This window comes from Trachemys scripta, chromosome 24, assembly GCF_013100865.1.
Source record: "Trachemys scripta elegans isolate TJP31775 chromosome 24, CAS_Tse_1.0, whole genome shotgun sequence".
NCBI classification, from domain to species: domain Eukaryota; kingdom Metazoa; phylum Chordata; order Testudines; family Emydidae; genus Trachemys; species Trachemys scripta.
The window spans coordinates 13653211-13660135 of NC_048321.1; positions in this window are offsets into that span (position 1 = coordinate 13653211).

A 6925-nucleotide genomic window follows, 5' to 3' on the forward strand; every position below is an offset into this window, starting at 1 on the left:
GTCTTGCTCCCTGACCCAACTCCTGTTAGCCAGCCCCCAGATAATGCCATGGAGGGCTGGCCCTTAGTGCAGGGGAAGCGGGGCAAGCGGAAGGCTCGAGCTCCGCTCCTTCCATCTGATGCGGTAGCCCCCCGGAAGACCAGGAAGGGGGGAACCGATGCTGAGTCTTCTGCTTTGCCCCCGGGTGGGTTTTGTCCACCATTGCCGGCTAGGGAAGACGTGGCAGCATCGGAGGAAATCACTACCTCTCCTCCAGTGTCCCTTCCTATGGAAACCCCTGATGGAGCCCCTCTCGCCCCCTTACAATCTGAAGCCCCTGCACGCACCAAGGCGAGCGTCGCTTCGGGTGCAGGAGGGGAGAGCCCTGGGGTGGTGGAAGGTGATCTCCCTTCCATTTATGAGGAGATCGAGGCCCTGGGTCTGACCCCGGTTACCCAGGGGGAGGACGACCCTCTGCCAGCGGGCCTCGATCTGAGTGACCTCGCCTCGGCCCCCCTTTCCCCGTATTCCGTCCCCTTACCCACTGCTTCCACTCCCGCCTCCGAAGAGCCCCTGGACTCTTCCACCATCCCAGCGGCAGATGGCACCCCGCTAGCGGCCGCCGAGCCCCTTGAGGCGACGGCCAGTGCCACACAACCGGGACCCGAGTCGCCAGGGGACTCCCTCATGGCTGAGGGACAGCCGACCTCCTTTCCGGGTGGGGGCCCCATCGTTGATTCTCCACCTACGGATGCCGTGGCCTTACCATCTGCCTTGGAGCACGAGTCCGGCATCGCCGAAGGCCCACCTCCCTCCCTGCAAATCCCTGAGCCCCTTTGTGGGGTGCCACCCCACCGCCCAGTGGCCTGGCTGCTGAGGCCCTCGATCCCACTATCGCCCCTTCCCCTGTCCCTATTCCTGACTCCAACCCTGCCCCTGTCACCGACCCCGACCCCGTCCCTGTCCCCTCCACTTCCCATGATGCTATTGCGCCCCTGGGGTTGTCTCCTTCCATATCCCAGAGGATGACCCTCAAGGAGCGGCCTTTGTATTTCCCTGTCCCGACCCACCAGGGGCTGCTATTTTCCCTCCGCCGCCCCCTATTGAGCCAGGGTCTGAGGCGGGCCATGTGGTGCCAGCCCAGCGGACGCCACGTCGAGGGTCTCCCCCTGCTTGCCCGTCTCGGTGGGCCACGGGGCTGTGACAGGGGCCCTGCTGGGGGATAGCCATAGATCGATAACCCCATATGCTGAGAGAGGAGCTACGGGACTTCCTTGAGGACGTCCGTGGCTCCCGCAACAAGGTACAGCTTGCACTCCAGCGATGGGGGGATTTCCATCAGATCGTGAGGGCCCTCATGGGGGAGGGTAAGAGGACCGGGAGGCAGGCCGCCGCTTCCGTGACTCCTTAATCGCTTATGGGGTAGGTCACGGATTGTTGCGCGGCCCGACGGAGGCCGTGGGTGTCTCTGCTAACAAGGATCCCCCCCAGCCCTCCTCATGGCACCGATTATCTTCGCAACATTAAACACCCGGGGCTGTAGGATGGGTCTCTGCAGGAGCTAGGTGCTCTCCTTCCTTCGGGAGGGGGGGTACTCTGTGATTTTCCTGCAGGAGACCCATACGGATCCGGCCGCTGAAGCTAGCTGGCGGCTGGAGTGGGGGGACAGGGTCTATTTTAGCCGCCTCACAGTTCGTACGGCTGGAGTGGCGACCCTGTTCTCCCCCGACCTACGGCCCGAGGTGCTGGGGTTCACCGAGGCTGTGCCGGGCCACCTGCTGCACCTCCGGGTCCGCATGGAGGGGCTTGTGGTTAATCTGGTCAACGTTTACGCCCCGACAGTGGGCCCGGAGAGGTTGTGTTTTTATCAGCAGGCGTCCGCCTTCCTCGGCACCTTGGATCCTCGCGAGTGCCTGGTCCTGGGCGGGGACTTTAACGCCACCCTTGAGGAACGGGACCGCTCGGGGACCGAGCAGCACCAGGCCGCCGCGGACGTCCTCCAGGAGATCGTTGAACATCACTCCCTGGTGGACGTCTGGCGCGACCACCACCCGGATGACGTTTCGACATTCACTTTTGTCCAGGTGGAGGTCCATCGGTCGTACCACTCCCGGTTGGACCGCATCTATATGTCACGCTTCCATCTTTCCCGGGCCCACTCCTCCAGCGTCCGTCCGGCCCCTTTTTCAGATCACCATCTAGCCACCGTGACAGCCTCTCTCTGCACAGAGAGGCCGGGGCCGGCCTATTGGCACTTTAATAATAGCTTGTTGGAGGATGCGGGCTTCGTGGCATCCTTCCGGGAGTTCTGGCTGGCCTGGCGAGGGCAGCGGCGTGCCTTTCCCTCGGCGCGGCGGTGGTGGGACCTGGGGAAGGTGCGCGCCCGGCTCTTCTGCCATGACTACACCCGGGGCGCCAGTCGATGGAGGGATGCGGCGATAGGGCAGTTGGAACGGGAGGTCTTAGAGCTGGAGAGGCGTCTGGCTGCCAGCCCCGATGATCCATCCCTCTGCAGAGCGTGCCGGGAGAAGCGGGAAGAGCTGCGGACCCTCGAGGACCATCGGGCCCGAGGTGCCTTTGTTCGATCCCGCATCCGCCTCCTTCGGGAGATGGATCGCGGTTCCCGCTTCTTCTATGCCCTGGAGAAAAAGAGGGGGGCCAAGAAGCACGTCACCTGCCTTCTAGCAGAGGACAGCACCCCCCTCACGGATCCGGCGGAAATGTGTGGGAGAGCCAGGGCCTTCTACGCAGGTCTTTTCTCCCCGGATCCGACCGATCCTAACGCTTGCAGAATGCTCTGGGATGAACTCCCGACGGTCAGCGCAGGCGACCGAGACCGGCTGGAGCTGCCTCTCACTCTGGCCGAGTTCTCGGAAGCCCTTCGTCGCATGCCCACCAATAAATCTCTGGGCATGGACGGGCTGACCGTGGAGTTCTACTGCATGTTTTGGGACGTCCTCGGCCCGGACCTTGTCACCGTCTGGGCCGAGTCCTTGCAGGGCGGGGTCCTCCCTCTTTCGTGCAGGCGAGCCGTGCTGACATTATTGCCGAAGAAGGGGGACCTTCGCGATTTACGGAATTGGCGTCCCATCTCGCTCCTCAGCACTGACTATAAAATCGTAGCGAAGGCCATCTCGCTGCGGCTAGGGTCCGTGCTGGCGGACGTCATCCACCCAGACCAGACCTGCACCATCTTCGACAACTTGTATCTGGTCCGGGACCTCTTGGAACTCGGGTGTAGGGATGGTCTGTCGTTCGCCCTCCTGTCCCTGGATCAGGAGAAGGCGTTCGACAGGGTGGACCACGGGTATCTCCTGGGCACTCTGCGAGCGTTTGGCTTCGGGCCCCAGTTTGTGGGTTTTCTCCAGGTGCTGTACGCCTCCGCAGAGTGTTTGGTCAGGCTCAACTGGACCCTGAACGAACCGGTCAGCTTCGGGCGAGGAGTACATCAAGGGTGCCCCCTCTTGGGCCAGCTGTATGCTCTGGCGATCGAGCCCTTCCTCCGCAGGAGGTTGGCAGGGTTGGTGCTGCGGGAGCCAGAGCTGCGGCTGGTCCTGTCGGCGCACGCCGACGACGTGCTCCTCGTGGTCCAGGACCCGGGAGACTTGGCGCGGGTGGAGGCTTGCCAGACCATCTATTCAGCGGCCTCCTCCGCCCGGGTCAACTGGGTCAAGAGCTCTGGCCTGGTGGTAAGGGACGGGTGGCAGGCAAGCTCCCTCCCACCCGCGCTTCAGGCCATCCGGTGGAGCGCGGGTCCGCTGCTCTATCTCGGCGTTTACCTTTCTGCCACACATCCGTCTCCGCCGGAGAACTGGCTAGGTTTAGAGGGCAGAGTGTCGGAGCGGCTCCGGAAATGGACGGGACTGCTCCAGTGTCTCTCCCTTCGAGGGAGAGCACTGGTGCTCAATCAACTAGTCCTGTCCATGCTCTGGTACCAGCTCAACACCCTGGTCCTGGCCCCGGGCTTCCTGACCACCCTCCGGACGTTGATTCTGGAGTTCTTTTGGTCAGGACTGCACTGGGTCTCTGCGGGGGTTCTCCATCTACCCCTGGAGGAGGGAGGGCAGGGCCTGAAGTGTCTGCACGCTCAGGTCCACGTCTTCTGCCTCCAGGCCCTGCAGAGGCTCCTTTATGGGGCAGGTAGTCCGGCATGGAGTGTATTGGCGCACGCCTTCCTGCGCCGCTTCCGAGGGCTCCGATATGACCGGCAGCTCCTTTGTCTCCATCCGAGAGGTCTTCCGCGAGGCCTCTCCAAGCTGCCGGTCTTCTACCAGGTACTTCAGGAGGTGAGGGCCACTTTGCCGCCCACTGCTCGGGACTATCTCGACCGGGTCCTGTGAGAGGGCACGCCCCGCCCACCCTCCACTCCGAGCCCTCCAGACTTTCATCGAACCCCTGCCCCGTGGACCCAACCAGCCCCCTCCCCATCCATTCGCCATGAGCCGGCTGCACCATCTGCAGCAGGTTCTGTTCCGGACCGCGCCAAGGAAACATCTATAGATGCTTGTGCTCCATGTTCTTCATGTCCTCACCCTCGCGTCCCGCCCCGATACGAAGTGGCGGGACCTCCTGCCACCTCTGGATGGTGAGGAGCCCCGGTGGGCCAGCCTTTATTCTGCTCTGATCCCGAAGCCCACCAGGGACATCAGTTGGCGGCTCCTTCACGGAGCCGAGAGCACGGACGTTTACTTGGCGCGGTTTACCCCTATCCCAGACACCTGCCCCTCTTGCGGCGTGAGGGAGACCCTGGCGCATATTTACCTGGAGTGCGCCAGGCTGCAGCCCCTATTCCGGCTCCTCACAAATATTTTGTTAAGATTTTGGTTGCACTTTTCCCCTCACCTTTTTATTTATGCACTCCCTATCCGTCGCCCCACAGTCACAGGAAACTCCATCGGCCAACCTCCTTACTCTGGTTTTATAGATGGCCAGTTTCGCTAGGGCCAGAAGGAGGTTGACCAGGAGGTCCCGCGACTTTGTGGGGCGTATTTCAGGTCCTCTGTTCTTTCACGTATCCGGGCAGAGTTCCTCTGGGTGGCGTCCACTGGCTCCCTTGATGCCTTCGAGAAGCAGTGGGCACTGTACGGGGTTCTCTGCTTGGTGTCCCCGTCTGGTTCACTTCATTTGACCCTTTGACCTCTCTCCTGTCCCTGTTCTTTTATTAGTTGTCCCCTGTAATTTTTTGGTCTCCGGGTCCTGTGGACCCCCCCCTTAGGCTGGGGGGGATCCTTTAGCAGTAGGCGGGCTTCGCCTGCCCACTTCCTGGATCCCAATAGGTCTGGTCACTCAGGGAACAGAAAACTACTCATCCAGTGAGCAGTATATTTGCCCTCTACCAGACTCCTGTACCCCACTGGTCTGGGTCTGTCACAACACACTCACAGAGTGCAAGACTTACACACACACACACACACACACACACACAGTCCAAAACATGATTACACGCATGATCCAGGATTTGCTATCACACACATAGATGTACACACATGTTCCAAGACTCCTGATCACATACACTCGTGCACACACACACAATATTAAACTCATGATTGCACACACCCAACACTGACAATGACACACAGACAGACCCACAGTATCTGAGATTCATGATTACAGACAGACACATGACAATTTTCTCTTGTCTGTTTTATTCTGTTAATCCTACTAAAGGGGAAGTGAATCTGAGCTGGGTGTGGAAGCCTTTGTCAGGGGTGCGCCCGCCCACCACCTGCGGTGTGGTTATCCAGGGCAGCATGGCTGTGATGTGGGAGTGGGAATCAGGAGAGGATGTTCGCCAGCAGGACGGTAACTCAGCAGACTCAGTGGCGCAGCCTTTCATGGTGGTGTGCATGGTTTTCCCACCTGTGGGACAAAACAGGGGGGAACTCCACATGTGGACTCACCTGAAGCTAATCAGGAATAGTTAATCCACTTTAAATTCACACCCAATCTTATTCCAGATTCATTTTCACATTTAGACAAGACTGCTGAGCCCCTTGCCCTGTTCCCTACATCACCCTGATCTTTTCTGGCTCTCTCCTATCTAAGTGTTGACAACACCAAACTCTGCTTTTCTTGAGATCTGACCTGTGTGTGTGGGCTTGTCTGCACTAGAAAGTTAGACTGCGTTAAATATACAAGTGTACTTAAAGTGGAGCAGCTTCTTCAGTCTACATGTAGTTAGATCGGTATGAACGTGCTGTATCATGGGACAGATTATTCCTGTATGAGCAGGGGGATAAGCCATATTGGGATAAGCCACCTTTTACCCATATAACCACGTCCACACTCATAGTTGTACTGGTGTCTCTATGGGTAGGTCTACACTGGAAACAGACGATGTGATTCCTGCTCATGTGACCTAGCCACACTAGCTCTGATCAAGCGACCACGCTAAAAACCGAAGTGTGGCCACGGCCACCCAAGGGGCTTTCAGAGTTAACTCTGGTGTTTCCTCAAGCTGCAAATCACCCCTCCAGCATAGAAGGACCCAATAGCCAGATAAAAATCACATCCCTCACTGAAATAGAGATCCTGTTAACTTCTAAGGGCAGACCAGGCCTGAGGGGAGGTCTGTCTCCACTGCAGCTTGGATTCTCAGCATAGATAGACAGACACTAACTTTGCTCCATCTAGCACGCTGAAAAGAGTCAATGTTGGGGCACTGACGGTGGCATCGTTAGCCACCCAAGTCCAACTCTCCCAACTCCCTGGATCCAAGCTCAGATAGCTGAAGCGTGAGCTCCTTCTCCCGTCACCCTTTGTGCCACATTGTTCATACTGCTATTTTTAGCACACTGGCTCAAGCACTAGTGTGAGTCTGTCTGCCCAGGCTGGAGTCACACCATGCAGCAGCAGTGCGGACGGGGCCTGAGATGCTTACGGGTGTCACATGCCAGGGAACCCTTCTGAAAAGGTGAAGTGGACACTCGTGAAATTGCTACCCATA